The following is a 14,996-nucleotide window of genomic DNA, read 5'->3' on the forward strand; positions in this document are numbered from 1 at the left end:
CCGGGAGAAGGTGCTTTAAGCTAAATATACGCGGAGCAGGTATGTGAAGCGTGGAACAGTAGGTAGCGCTTTGGGCAGGGTTGATGTGTACTCCAGGAAATCCTGGGTTCGAAACCCTGCAAGGGTAGACTTTAAATATTTCTTATTTATTTTATATTCTGTTTTTTAATATACTTTTCGACAATTTAGCGTGAATGAAGTGTTCTGTGCATAGAAATAACTATTTTTCCTTTACGAAATAGCGAATAACAGCTAATAAATAGATAAATTTTGATTATTTTTCATTTAATTATTTATTTTATTTTATATTACTTTTTTAACTTCTATCTCAATATTATTAAGTGAATAAAGTGTTCTATATATGAAAAGAATTATGTTTCTTTGTTAAAGAGCGAATAATGGCTGAAAAATGGGCTAAAGTCGTATTAGGAGGCTCACACACATAACACCCCGTAACTCCCTATTATATAAACCTATAAATTTCAAACTCGGGCCGAAATTAGTGTTTAATGTAACAAACAATTGCACCAAAGGAATTATTTATAAATTAATTAAAGGGCCCACAATGGACCAAAATAAATTTTGTTGACTAACCGTTAGAAGGTGCTTTAAGATAAATATACGCGGAGCAGGTATGTGAAGCGTGGAACAGTAGGTAGCGCTTTGGGCAGGGTTGATATGTAGTCCAGGAAGTCCTGGGTTCGAAGCCCTGCAAGGGAAGACTTTAAATATTTTTTATTTATTTTATATTCTGTTTTTTAATATACTTTTCGACAATTTAGCGTGAATGAAGTGTTCTGTGCTTAGAAATAACTATTTTTCCTTTCTGAAATAGCGAATAATAGGTAATAAATAGATAAATTTTGATTCTTTTTTATTTACTTATTTAATTTATTTTATAATTTTTTTTTAACTTCTTTCTCAATATTTTTAAGTGAATAAAGAGTTCTATATATGAAAGGAATTATGTTTCTTTGCTAAAGAGCGAATAATGGCTGAAAAAGGGGCAAAAGTCGTATCAGGAGGCACACACACATAACTCCCCGTAACTCCCTATTATATTAACCTATAAATTTCAAACTCGGACCGAAATTAGTGTTTAATGTAACAAGCAATTGCACCAAAGGAATTTTTTATAAATTAATTAGTGGGCCCACAATGGGCCAAAATAAATTTTGTTGACTAACCGGGAGAAGATGCTTTAAGCTAAATATACGCGGAGCAGGTATGTGAAGCGTGGCATAGTTGGTAGCGCTTTGGGAAGGGTTGATATGTAGTTCAGGAAGTCCTGGGTTCGAAGCCCTGCAAGGGAAGACTTTCAATATTTTTTATTTATTTTATATCCTGTTTTTTAATATACTTTTGGACAATTTAGCGTGAATGAAGTGTTCTGTGCGTAGAAATAACTATTTTTCCTTTACGAAATAACGAATAACAGCTAATAAATAGATAAATTTTGATTATTTTTTATTTATTTATTTATTTTATTTTATATTACTTTTTTAACTTCTTTCTCAATATTTTTAAGTGAATAAAGTGTTCTATATATGAAAAGAATTATGTTTCTTTGTTAAGAGCGAATAATGGCTGAAAAATGGGCAAAAGTCGTATTAGGAGGCACACACACATAACACCCCGTAACTCCCTATTATATAAACCTATAAATTTCAAACTCGGGCCGAAATTAGTGCTTAATGTAACAAACAATTGCACCAAATGAACTATTTATAAATTAATTAAAGGGCCCACAATGGACCAAAATAAATTTTGTTGACTAACCGTTAGAAGGTGCTTTAAGCTAAATATACGCGGAGCAGGTATGTGAATCGTGGAACAGTAGGTAGCGCTTTGGGCAGGGTTGATATGTAGTCCAGGAAGTCCTGGGTTCGAAGCCCTGCAAGGGAAGACTTTCAATATTTTTTATTTATTTTTTATTCTGTTTTTTAATATACTTTTCGACAATTTAGCGTGAATGAAGTGTTCTGTGCTTAGAAATAACTATTTTTCCTTTCTGAAATAGCGAATAATAGGTAATAAATAGATAAATTTTGATTATTTTTTATTTACTTATTTATTTTATTTTATATTATTTTTTTAACTTCTTTCTCAATATTTTTAAGTGAATAAAGTGTTCTATATATGAAAGGAATTATGTTTCTTTGCTAAAGAGCGAATAATGGCTGAAAAAGGGGCAAAAGTCGTATCAGGAGGCACACACACATTACACCCCGTAACTCCCTATTATATAAACCTATAAATTTCAAACTCGGACCGAAATTAGTGTCTAATGTAACAAGCAATTGCACCAAAGGAAGTTTTTATAAATTAATTAGTGGGCCCACAATGGGCCAAAATAAATTTTGTTGACTAACCGGGAGAAGGTGCTTTAAGCTAAATATACGCGGAGCAGGTAAGTGAAGCGTGGCACAGTAGGTAGCGCTTTGGGCAGGGTTGATGTGTACTCCAGGAAATCCTGGGTTCGAAACCCTGCAAGGGTAGACTTTAAATATTTTTTATTTATTTTATATTCTGTTTTTTAATATACTTTTCGACAATTTAGCGTGAATGAAGTGTTCTGTGCATAGAAATAACTATTTTTCCTTTACGAAATAACGAATAACAGCTAATAAATAGATAAATTTTGATTATTTTTTATTTATTTATTTATTTTATTTTATATTACTTTTTTAACTTCTTTCTCAATATTTTTAAGTGAATAAAGTGTTCTATATATGAAAAGAATTATGTTTCTTTGGAAAGAGCGAATAATGGCTGAAAAATGGGCAAAAGTCGTATTAGGAGGCGCACACACATAACACCCCGTAACTCCCTATTATATAAACCTATAAATTTCAAACTCGGGCCGAAATTAGTGCTTAATGTAACAAACAATTGCACCAAAGGAATTATTTATACATTAATTAAAGGGCCCACAATGGACCAAAATAAATTTTGTTGACTAACCGTTAGAAGGTGCTTTAAGCTAAATATACGCGGAGCAGGTATGTGAATCGTGGAACAGTAGGTAGCGCTTTGGGCAGGGTTGATATGTAGTCCAGGAAGTCCTGGGTTCGAAGCCCTGCAAGGGAAGACTTTAAATATTTTTTATTTATTTTTTATTCTGTTTTTTAATATACTTTTCGACAATTTAGCGTGAATGAAGTGTTCTGTGCTTAGAAATAACTATTTTTCCTTTCTGAAATAGCGAATATTAGGTAATAAATAGATAAATATTGATTATTTTTTATTTACTTTTTTATTTTATTTTATATTATTTTTTTAACTTCTTTCTCAATATTTTTAAGTGAATAAAGTGTTCTATATATGAAAGGAATTATGTTTCTTTGCTAAAGAGCGAATAATGGCTGAAAAAGGGGCAAAAGTCGTATCAGGAGGCATACACACACATAACACCCCGTAACTCCCCATTATATTAACCTATAAATTTCAAACTCGGACCGAAATTAGTGTCCAATGTAACAAGCAATTGCACCAAAGGAATTTTTTATAAATTAATTAGTGGGCCCACAATGGGCCAAAATAAATTTTGTTGACTAACCGGGAGAAGGTGCTTTAAGCTAAATATACGCGGAGCAGGTATGTGAAGCGTGGAACAGTAGGTAGCGCTTTGGGCAGGGTTGATGTGTACTCCAGGAAATCCTGGGTTCGAAACCCTGCAAGGGTAGACTTTAAATATTTCTTATTTATTTTATATTCTGTTTTTTAATATACTTTTCGACAATTTAGCGTGAATGAAGTGTTCTGTGCATAGAAATAACTATTTTTCCTTTACGAAATAGCGAATAACAGCTAATAAATAGATAAATTTTGATTATTTTTCATTTAATTATTTATTTTATTTTATATTACTTTTTTAACTTCTATCTCAATATTATTAAGTGAATAAAGTGTTCTATATATGAAAAGAATTATGTTTCTTTGTTAAAGAGCGAATAATGGCTGAAAAAGGGGCAAAAGTCGTATCAGGAGGCATACACACACATAACACCCCGTAACTCCCTATTATATTAACCTATAAATTTCAAACTCGGACCGAAATTAGTGTCCAATGTAACAAGCAATTGCACCAAAGGAATTTTTTATAAATTAATTAGTGGGCCCACAATGGGCCAAAATAAATTTTGTTGACTAACCGGGAGAAGGTGCTTTAAGCTAAATATACGCGGAGCAGGTATGTGAAGCGTGGAACAGTAGGTAGCGCTTTGGGCAGGGTTGATGTGTACTCCAGGAAATCCTGGGTTCGAAACCCTGCAAGGGTAGACTTTAAATATTTCTTATTTATTTTATATTCTGTTTTTTAATATACTTTTCGACAATTTAGCGTGAATGAAGTGTTCTGTGCATAGAAATAACTATTTTTCCTTTACGAAATAGCGAATAACAGCTAATAAATAGATAAATTTTGATTATTTTTCATTTAATTATTTATTTTATTTTATATTACTTTTTTAACTTCTATCTCAATATTATTAAGTGAATAAAGTGTTCTATATATGAAAAGAATTATGTTTCTTTGTTAAAGAGCGAATAATGGCTGAAAAATGGGCTAAATTCGTATTAGGAGGCTCACACACATAACACCCCGTAACTCCCTATTATATAAACCTATAAATTTCAAACTCGGGCCGAAATTAGTGTTTAATGTAACAAACAATTGCACCAAAGGAATTATTTATAAATTAATTAAAGGGCCCACAATGGACCAAAATAAATTTTGTTGACTAACCGTTAGAAGGTGCTTTAAGATAAATATACGCGGAGCAGGTATGTGAAGCGTGGAACAGTAGGTAGCGCTTTGGGCAGGGTTGATATGTAGTCCAGGAAGTCCTGGGTTCGAAGCCCTGCAAGGGAAGACTTTAAATATTTTTTATTTATTTTATATTCTGTTTTTTAATATACTTTTCGACAATTTAGCGTGAATGAAGTGTTCTGTGCTTAGAAATAACTATTTTTCCTTTCTGAAATAGCGAATAATAGGTAATAAATAGATAAATTTTGATTCTTTTTTATTTACTTATTTAATTTATTTTATAATTTTTTTTTAACTTCTTTCTCAATATTTTTAAGTGAATAAAGAGTTCTATATATGAAAGGAATTATGTTTCTTTGCTAAAGAGCGAATAATGGCTGAAAAAGGGGCAAAAGTCGTATCAGGAGGCACACACACATAACTCCCCGTAACTCCCTATTATATTAACCTATAAATTTCAAACTCGGACCGAAATTAGTGTTTAATGTAACAAGCAATTGCACCAAAGGAATTTTTTATAAATTAATTAGTGGGCCCACAATGGGCCAAAATAAATTTTGTTGACTAACCGGGAGAAGATGCTTTAAGCTAAATATACGCGGAGCAGGTATGTGAAGCGTGGCATAGTTGGTAGCGCTTTGGGAAGGGTTGATATGTAGTTCAGGAAGTCCTGGGTTCGAAGCCCTGCAAGGGAAGACTTTCAATATTTTTTATTTATTTTATATCCTGTTTTTTAATATACTTTTGGACAATTTAGCGTGAATGAAGTGTTCTGTGCGTAGAAATAACTATTTTTCCTTTACGAAATAACGAATAACAGCTAATAAATAGATAAATTTTGATTATTTTTTATTTATTTATTTATTTTATTTTATATTACTTTTTTAACTTCTTTCTCAATATTTTTAAGTGAATAAAGTGTTCTATATATGAAAAGAATTATGTTTCTTTGTTAAGAGCGAATAATGGCTGAAAAATGGGCAAAAGTCGTATTAGGAGGCACACACACATAACACCCCGTAACTCCCTATTATATAAACCTATAAATTTCAAACTCGGGCCGAAATTAGTGCTTAATGTAACAAACAATTGCACCAAATGAACTATTTATAAATTAATTAAAGGGCCCACAATGGACCAAAATAAATTTTGTTGACTAACCGTTAGAAGGTGCTTTAAGCTAAATATACGCGGAGCAGGTATGTGAATCGTGGAACAGTAGGTAGCGCTTTGGGCAGGGTTGATATGTAGTCCAGGAAGTCCTGGGTTCGAAGCCCTGCAAGGGAAGACTTTCAATATTTTTTATTTATTTTTTATTCTGTTTTTTAATATACTTTTCGACAATTTAGCGTGAATGAAGTGTTCTGTGCTTAGAAATAACTATTTTTCCTTTCTGAAATAGCGAATAATAGGTAATAAATAGATAAATTTTGATTATTTTTTATTTACTTATTTATTTTATTTTATATTATTTTTTTAACTTCTTTCTCAATATTTTTAAGTGAATAAAGTGTTCTATATATGAAAGGAATTATGTTTCTTTGCTAAAGAGCGAATAATGGCTGAAAAAGGGGCAAAAGTCGTATCAGGAGGCACACACACATTACACCCCGTAACTCCCTATTATATAAACCTATAAATTTCAAACTCGGACCGAAATTAGTGTCTAATGTAACAAGCAATTGCACCAAAGGAAGTTTTTATAAATTAATTAGTGGGCCCACAATGGGCCAAAATAAATTTTGTTGACTAACCGGGAGAAGGTGCTTTAAGCTAAATATACGCGGAGCAGGTAAGTGAAGCGTGGCACAGTAGGTAGCGCTTTGGGCAGGGTTGATGTGTACTCCAGGAAATCCTGGGTTCGAAACCCTGCAAGGGTAGACTTTAAATATTTTTTATTTATTTTATATTCTGTTTTTTAATATACTTTTCGACAATTTAGCGTGAATGAAGTGTTCTGTGCATAGAAATAACTATTTTTCCTTTACGAAATAACGAATAACAGCTAATAAATAGATAAATTTTGATTATTTTTTATTTATTTATTTATTTTATTTTATATTACTTTTTTAACTTCTTTCTCAATATTTTTAAGTGAATAAAGTGTTCTATATATGAAAAGAATTATGTTTCTTTGGAAAGAGCGAATAATGGCTGAAAAATGGGCAAAAGTCGTATTAGGAGGCGCACACACATAACACCCCGTAACTCCCTATTATATAAACCTATAAATTTCAAACTCGGGCCGAAATTAGTGCTTAATGTAACAAACAATTGCACCAAAGGAATTATTTATACATTAATTAAAGGGCCCACAATGGACCAAAATAAATTTTGTTGACTAACCGTTAGAAGGTGCTTTAAGCTAAATATACGCGGAGCAGGTATGTGAATCGTGGAACAGTAGGTAGCGCTTTGGGCAGGGTTGATATGTAGTCCAGGAAGTCCTGGGTTCGAAGCCCTGCAAGGGAAGACTTTAAATATTTTTTATTTATTTTTTATTCTGTTTTTTAATATACTTTTCGACAATTTAGCGTGAATGAAGTGTTCTGTGCTTAGAAATAACTATTTTTCCTTTCTGAAATAGCGAATATTAGGTAATAAATAGATAAATATTGATTATTTTTTATTTACTTTTTTATTTTATTTTATATTATTTTTTTAACTTCTTTCTCAATATTTTTAAGTGAATAAAGTGTTCTATATATGAAAGGAATTATGTTTCTTTGCTAAAGAGCGAATAATGGCTGAAAAAGGGGCAAAAGTCGTATCAGGAGGCATACACACACATAACACCCCGTAACTCCCCATTATATTAACCTATAAATTTCAAACTCGGACCGAAATTAGTGTCCAATGTAACAAGCAATTGCACCAAAGGAATTTTTTATAAATTAATTAGTGGGCCCACAATGGGCCAAAATAAATTTTGTTGACTAACCGGGAGAAGGTGCTTTAAGCTAAATATACGCGGAGCAGGTATGTGAAGCGTGGAACAGTAGGTAGCGCTTTGGGCAGGGTTGATGTGTACTCCAGGAAATCCTGGGTTCGAAACCCTGCAAGGGTAGACTTTAAATATTTCTTATTTATTTTATATTCTGTTTTTTAATATACTTTTCGACAATTTAGCGTGAATGAAGTGTTCTGTGCATAGAAATAACTATTTTTCCTTTACGAAATAGCGAATAACAGCTAATAAATAGATAAATTTTGATTATTTTTCATTTAATTATTTATTTTATTTTATATTACTTTTTTAACTTCTATCTCAATATTATTAAGTGAATAAAGTGTTCTATATATGAAAAGAATTATGTTTCTTTGTTAAAGAGCGAATAATGGCTGAAAAATGGGCTAAAGTCGTATTAGGAGGCTCACACACATAACACCCCGTAACTCCCTATTATATAAACCTATAAATTTCAAACTCGGGCCGAAATTAGTGTTTAATGTAACAAACAATTGCACCAAAGGAATTATTTATAAATTAATTAAAGGGCCCACAATGGACCAAAATAAATTTTGTTGACTAACCGTTAGAAGGTGCTTTAAGATAAATATACGCGGAGCAGGTATGTGAAGCGTGGAACAGTAGGTAGCGCTTTGGGCAGGGTTGATATGTAGTCCAGGAAGTCCTGGGTTCGAAGCCCTGCAAGGGAAGACTTTAAATATTTTTTATTTATTTTATATTCTGTTTTTTAATATACTTTTCGACAATTTAGCGTGAATGAAGTGTTCTGTGCTTAGAAATAACTATTTTTCCTTTCTGAAATAGCGAATAATAGGTAATAAATAGATAAATTTTGATTCTTTTTTATTTACTTATTTAATTTATTTTATAATTTTTTTTTAACTTCTTTCTCAATATTTTTAAGTGAATAAAGAGTTCTATATATGAAAGGAATTATGTTTCTTTGCTAAAGAGCGAATAATGGCTGAAAAAGGGGCAAAAGTCGTATCAGGAGGCACACACACATAACTCCCCGTAACTCCCTATTATATTAACCTATAAATTTCAAACTCGGACCGAAATTAGTGTTTAATGTAACAAGCAATTGCACCAAAGGAATTTTTTATAAATTAATTAGTGGGCCCACAATGGGCCAAAATAAATTTTGTTGACTAACCGGGAGAAGATGCTTTAAGCTAAATATACGCGGAGCAGGTATGTGAAGCGTGGCATAGTTGGTAGCGCTTTGGGAAGGGTTGATATGTAGTTCAGGAAGTCCTGGGTTCGAAGCCCTGCAAGGGAAGACTTTCAATATTTTTTATTTATTTTATATCCTGTTTTTTAATATACTTTTGGACAATTTAGCGTGAATGAAGTGTTCTGTGCGTAGAAATAACTATTTTTCCTTTACGAAATAACGAATAACAGCTAATAAATAGATAAATTTTGATTATTTTTTATTTATTTATTTATTTTATTTTATATTACTTTTTTAACTTCTTTCTCAATATTTTTAAGTGAATAAAGTGTTCTATATATGAAAAGAATTATGTTTCTTTGTTAAGAGCGAATAATGGCTGAAAAATGGGCAAAAGTCGTATTAGGAGGCACACACACATAACACCCCGTAACTCCCTATTATATAAACCTATAAATTTCAAACTCGGGCCGAAATTAGTGCTTAATGTAACAAACAATTGCACCAAATGAACTATTTATAAATTAATTAAAGGGCCCACAATGGACCAAAATAAATTTTGTTGACTAAACGTTAGAAGGTGCTTTAAGCTAAATATACGCGGAGCAGGTATGTGAAGCGTGGAACAGTAGGTAGCGCTTTGGGCAGGGTTGATATGTAGTCCAGGAAGTCCTGGGTTCGAAACCTCGCAAGAGTAGACTTTAAATTTTTTTTATTTATTTTATATTCTGTTTTTTAATATACTTTTCGACAGTTTTGCGTGAATGAAGTGTTCTGTGCTTAGAAATAACTATTTTTCCTTTCTGAAATAGCGAATATTAGGTAATAAATAGATAAATATTGATTATTTTTTATTTACTTTTTTATTTTATTTTATGTTATTTTTTTAACTTCTTTCTCAATATTTTTAAGTGAATAAAGTGTTCTATGTATGAAAGGAATTATGTTTCTTTGCTAAAGAGCGAATAATGGCTGAAAAAGGGGCAAAAGTCGTATCAGGAGGCACACACACACATAACACCCCGTAACTCCCTATTATATTAACCTATAAATTTCAAACTCGGACCGAAATTAGTGTCTAATGTAACAAGCAATTGCACCAAAGAAATTTTTTATAAATTATATAGTGGGCCCACAATGGGCCAAAATAAATTTTGTTGACTAACCGGGAGAAGGTGCTTTAAGCTAAATATACGCGGAGCAGGTAAGTGAAGCGTGGCACAGTAGGTAGCGCTTTGGGCAGGGTTGATGTGTACTCCAGGAAATCCTGGGTTCGAAACCCTGAAAGGGTAGACTTTAAATATTTTTTATTTATTTTATATTCTGTTTTTTAATATACTTTTCGACAATTTAGCGTGAATGAAGTGTTCTGTGCATAGAAATAACTATTTTTCCTTTACGAAATAGCGAATAACAGCTAATAAATAGATAAATTTTGATTATTTTTCATTTATTTATTTATTTTATTTTATATTACTTTTTTAACTTCTTTCTCAATATTATTAAGTGAATAAAGTGTTCTATATATGAAAAGAATTATGTTTCTTTGTTAAAGAGCGAATAATGGCTGAAAAATGGGCAAAAGTCGTATTAGGAGGCACACACACATAACACCCCGTAACTCCCTATTATAAAAACCTATAAATTTCAAACTCGGGCCGAAATTAGTGTTTAATGTAACAAACAATTGCACCAAAGGAATTATTTATACATTAATTAAAGGGCCCACAATGGACCAAAATAAATTTTGTTGACTAACCGTTAGAAGGTGCTTTAAGCTAAATATACGCGGAGCAGGTATGTGAATCGTGGAACAGTAGGTAGCGCTTTGGGCAGGGTTGATATGTAGTCCAGGAAGTCCTGGGTTCGAAGCCCTGCAAGGGAAGACTTTAAATATTTTTTATTTATTTTTTATTCTGTTTTTTAATATACTTTTCGACAATTTAGCGTGAATGAAGTGTTCTGTGCTTAGAAATAACTATTTTTCCTTTCTGAAATAGCGAATAATAGGTAATAAATAGATACATTTTGATTCTTTTTTATTTACTTATTTAATTTATTTTATAATTTTTTTTTAACTTCTTTCTCAATATTTTTAAGTGAATAAAGAGTTCTATATATGAAAGGAATTATGTTTCTTTGCTAAAGAGTGAATAATGGCTGAAAAAGGGGCAAAAGTCGTATCAGGAGGCACACACACATAACTCCCCGTAACTCCCTATTATATTAACCTATAAATTTCAAACTCGGACCGAAATTAGTGTTTAATGTAACAAGCAATTGCACCAGAGGAATTTTTTATAAATTATTTAGTGGGCCCACAATGGGCCAAAATAAATTTTGTGGACTCACCGGGAGAAGGTGCTTTAAGCTAAATATACGCGGAGCAGGTAAGTGAAGCGTGGCACAGTAGGTAGCGCTGTGGGCAGGATTGATATGTAGTCCCGGAAGTCCTGGGTTCGAAGCCCTGCAAGGGTAGACGTTAAATATTTTTTATTTATTTTATATTCTGTTTTTTAATATACTTTTCGACAATTTAGCGTGAATGAAGTGTTCTGTGCTTAGAAATAACTATTTTTCCTTTCTGAAATAGCGAATAATAGGTAATAAATAGATAAATTTTGATTATTTTTTATTTACTTATTTATTTTATTTTATATTATTTTTTTAACTTCTTTCTCAATATTTTTAAGTGAATAAAGTGTTCTATATATGAAAGGAATTATGTTTCTTTGCTAAAGAGCGAATAATGGCTGAAAAAGGGGCAAAAGTCGTATCAGGAGGCACACACACATTACACCCCGTAACTCCCTATTATATAAACCTATAAATTTCAAACTCGGACCGAAATTAGTGTCTAATGTAACAAGCAATTGCACCAAAGGAAGTTTTTATAAATTAATTAGTGGGCCCACAATGGGCCAAAATAAATTTTGTTGACTAACCGGGAGAAGGTGCTTTAAGCTAAATATACGCGGAGCAGGTAAGTGAAGCGTGGCACAGTAGGTAGCGCTTTGGGCAGGGTTGATGTGTACTCCAGGAAATCCTGGGTTCGAAACCCTGCAAGGGTAGACTTTAAATATTTTTTATTTATTTTATATTCTGTTTTTTAATATACTTTTCGACAATTTAGCGTGAATGAAGTGTTCTGTGCATAGAAATAACTATTTTTCCTTTACGAAATAACGAATAACAGCTAATAAATAGATAAATTTTGATTATTTTTTATTTATTTATTTATTTTATTTTAGATTACTTTTTTAACTTCTTTCTCAATATATTTAAGTGAATAAAGTGTTCTATATATGAAAAGAATTATGTTGCTTTGTTAAGAGCGAATAATGGCTGAAAAATGGGCAAAAGTCGTATTAGGAGGCACACACACATAACACCCCGTAACTCCCTATTATATAAACCTATAAATTTCAAACTCGGGCCGAAAGTAGTGCTTAATGTAACAAACAATTGCACCAAAGGAACTATTTATAAATTAATTAAAGGGCCCACAATGGACCAAAATAAATTTTGTTGACTAAACGTTAGAAGGTGCTTTAAGCTAAATATACGCGGAGCAGGTATGTGAAGCGTGGAACAGTAGGTAGCGCTTATGGCAGGGTTGATATGTAGTCCAGGAAGTCCTGGGTTCGAAACCTCGCAAGAGTAGACTTTAAATTTTTTTTATTTATTTTATATTCTGTTTTTTAATATACTTTTCGACAGTTTTGCGTGAATGAAGTGTTCTGTGCTTAGAAATAACTATTTTTCCTTTCTGAAATAGCGAATATTAGGTAATAAATAGATAAATATTGATTATTTTTTATTTACTTTTTTATTTTATTTTATATTATTTTTTTAACTTCTTTCTCAATATTTTTAAGTGAATAAAGTGTTCTATATATGAAAGGAATTATGTTTCTTTGCTAAAGAGCGAATAATGGCTGAAAAAGGGGCAAAAGTCGTATCAGGAGGCACACACACACATAACACCCCGTAACTCCCTATTATATTAACCTATAAATTTCAAACTCGGACCGAAATTAGTGTCTAATGTAACAAGCAATTGCACCAAAGGAATTTTTTATAAATTAATTAGTGGGCCCACAATGGGCCAAAATAAATTTTGTTGACTAACCGGGAGAAGGTGCTTTAAGCTAAATATACGCGGAGCAGGTAAGTGAAGCGTGGCACAGTAGGTAGCGCTTTGGGCAGGGTTGATGTGTACTCCAGGAAATCCTGGGTTCGAAACCCTGCAAGGGTAGACTTTAAATATTTTTTATTTATTTTATATTCTGTTTTTTAATATACTTTTCGACAATTTAGCGTGAATGAAGTGTTCTGTGCATAGAAATAACTATTTTTCCTTTACGAAATAGCGAATAACAGCTAATAAATAGATAAATTTTGATTATTTTTTATTTAATTATTTATTTTATTTTATATTACTTTTTTAACTTCTATCTCAATATTATTAAGTGAATAAAGTGTTCTATATATGAAAAGAATTATGTTTCTTTGTTAAAGAGCGAATAATGGCTGAAAAATGGGCTAAAGTCGTATTAGGAGGCACACACACATAACACCCCGTAACTCCCTATTATATAAACCTATAAATTTCAAACTCGGGCCGAAATTAGTGTTTAATGTAACAAACAATTGCACCAAAGGAATTATTTATAAATTAATTAAAGGGCCCACAATGGACCAAAATAAATTTTGTTGACTAACCGTTAGAAGGTGCTTTAAGCTAAATATACGCGGAGCAGGTATGTGAAGCGTGGAACAGTAGGTAGCGCTTTGGGCAGGGTTGATATGTAGTCCAGGAAGTCCTGGGTTCGAAGCCCTGCAAGGGAAGACTTTAAGTATTTTTTATTTATTTTATATTCTGTTTTTTAATATACTTTTCGACAATTTAGCGTGAATGAAGTGTTCTGTGCTTAGAAATAACTATTTTTCCTTTCTGAAATAGCGAATAATAGGTAATAAATAGATAAATTTTGATTCTTTTTTATTTACTTATTTAATTTATTTTATAATTTTTTTTTAACTTCTTTCTCAATATTTTTAAGTGAATAAAGAGTTCTATATATGAAAGGAATTATGTTTCTTTGCTAAAGAGCGAATAATGGCTGAAAAAGGGGCAAAAGTCGTATCAGGAGGCACACACACATAACTCCACGTAACTCCCTATTATATTAACCTATAAATTTCAAACTCGGACCGAAATTAGTGTTTAATGTAACAAGCAATTGCACCAGAGGAATTTTTTATAAATTATTTAGTGGGCCCACAATGGGCCAAAATAAATTTTGTGGACTCACCGGGAGAAGGTGCTTTAAGCTAAATATACGCGGAGCAGGAAAGTGAAGCGTGGCACAGTAGGTAGCGCTGTGGGCAGGTTTGATATGTAGTCCCGGAAGTCCTGGGTTCGAAGCCCTGCAAGGGTAGACGTTAAATATTTTTTATTTATTTTATATTCTGTTTTTTAATGTACTTTTCGACAATTTAGCGTGAATAAAATGTTCTGTGCATAGAAATAACTATTTTTCCTATATGAAATAGCGAATAACAGCTAATAAATAGATAAATTTTCATTATTTTTTATTTATTTATTTATTTTATTTTATATTACTTTTTTAACTTCGTTCTCAATATTTTTAATTGAATAAAGTGTTCTATATATGAAAAGAATTATGTTTCTTTGTTAAGAGCGAATAATGGCTGAAAAATGGGCAAAAGTCGTATTAGGAGGCACACACACATAACACCCCGTAACTCCCTATTATATAAACCTATAAATTTCAAACTCGGGCCGAAAGTAGTGCTTAATGTAACAAACAATTGCACCAAAGGAACTATTTATAAATTAATTAAAGGGCCCACAATGGACCAAAATAAATTTTGTTGACTAAACGTTAGAAGGTGCTTTAAGCTAAATATACGCGGAGCAGGTATGTGAAGCGTGGAACAGTAGGTAGCGCTTTGGGCAGGGTTGATATGTAGTCCAGGAAGACCTGGGTTCGAAACCTCGCAAGAGTAGACTTTAAATTTTTTTTATTTATTTTATATTCTGTTTTTTA

Source organism: Parasteatoda tepidariorum, chromosome 10, assembly GCF_982258835.1.
Source record: "Parasteatoda tepidariorum strain Cologne lab strain chromosome 10, Ptep-v5.0, whole genome shotgun sequence".
In the NCBI taxonomy this organism is placed as follows: domain Eukaryota; kingdom Metazoa; phylum Arthropoda; class Arachnida; order Araneae; family Theridiidae; genus Parasteatoda; species Parasteatoda tepidariorum.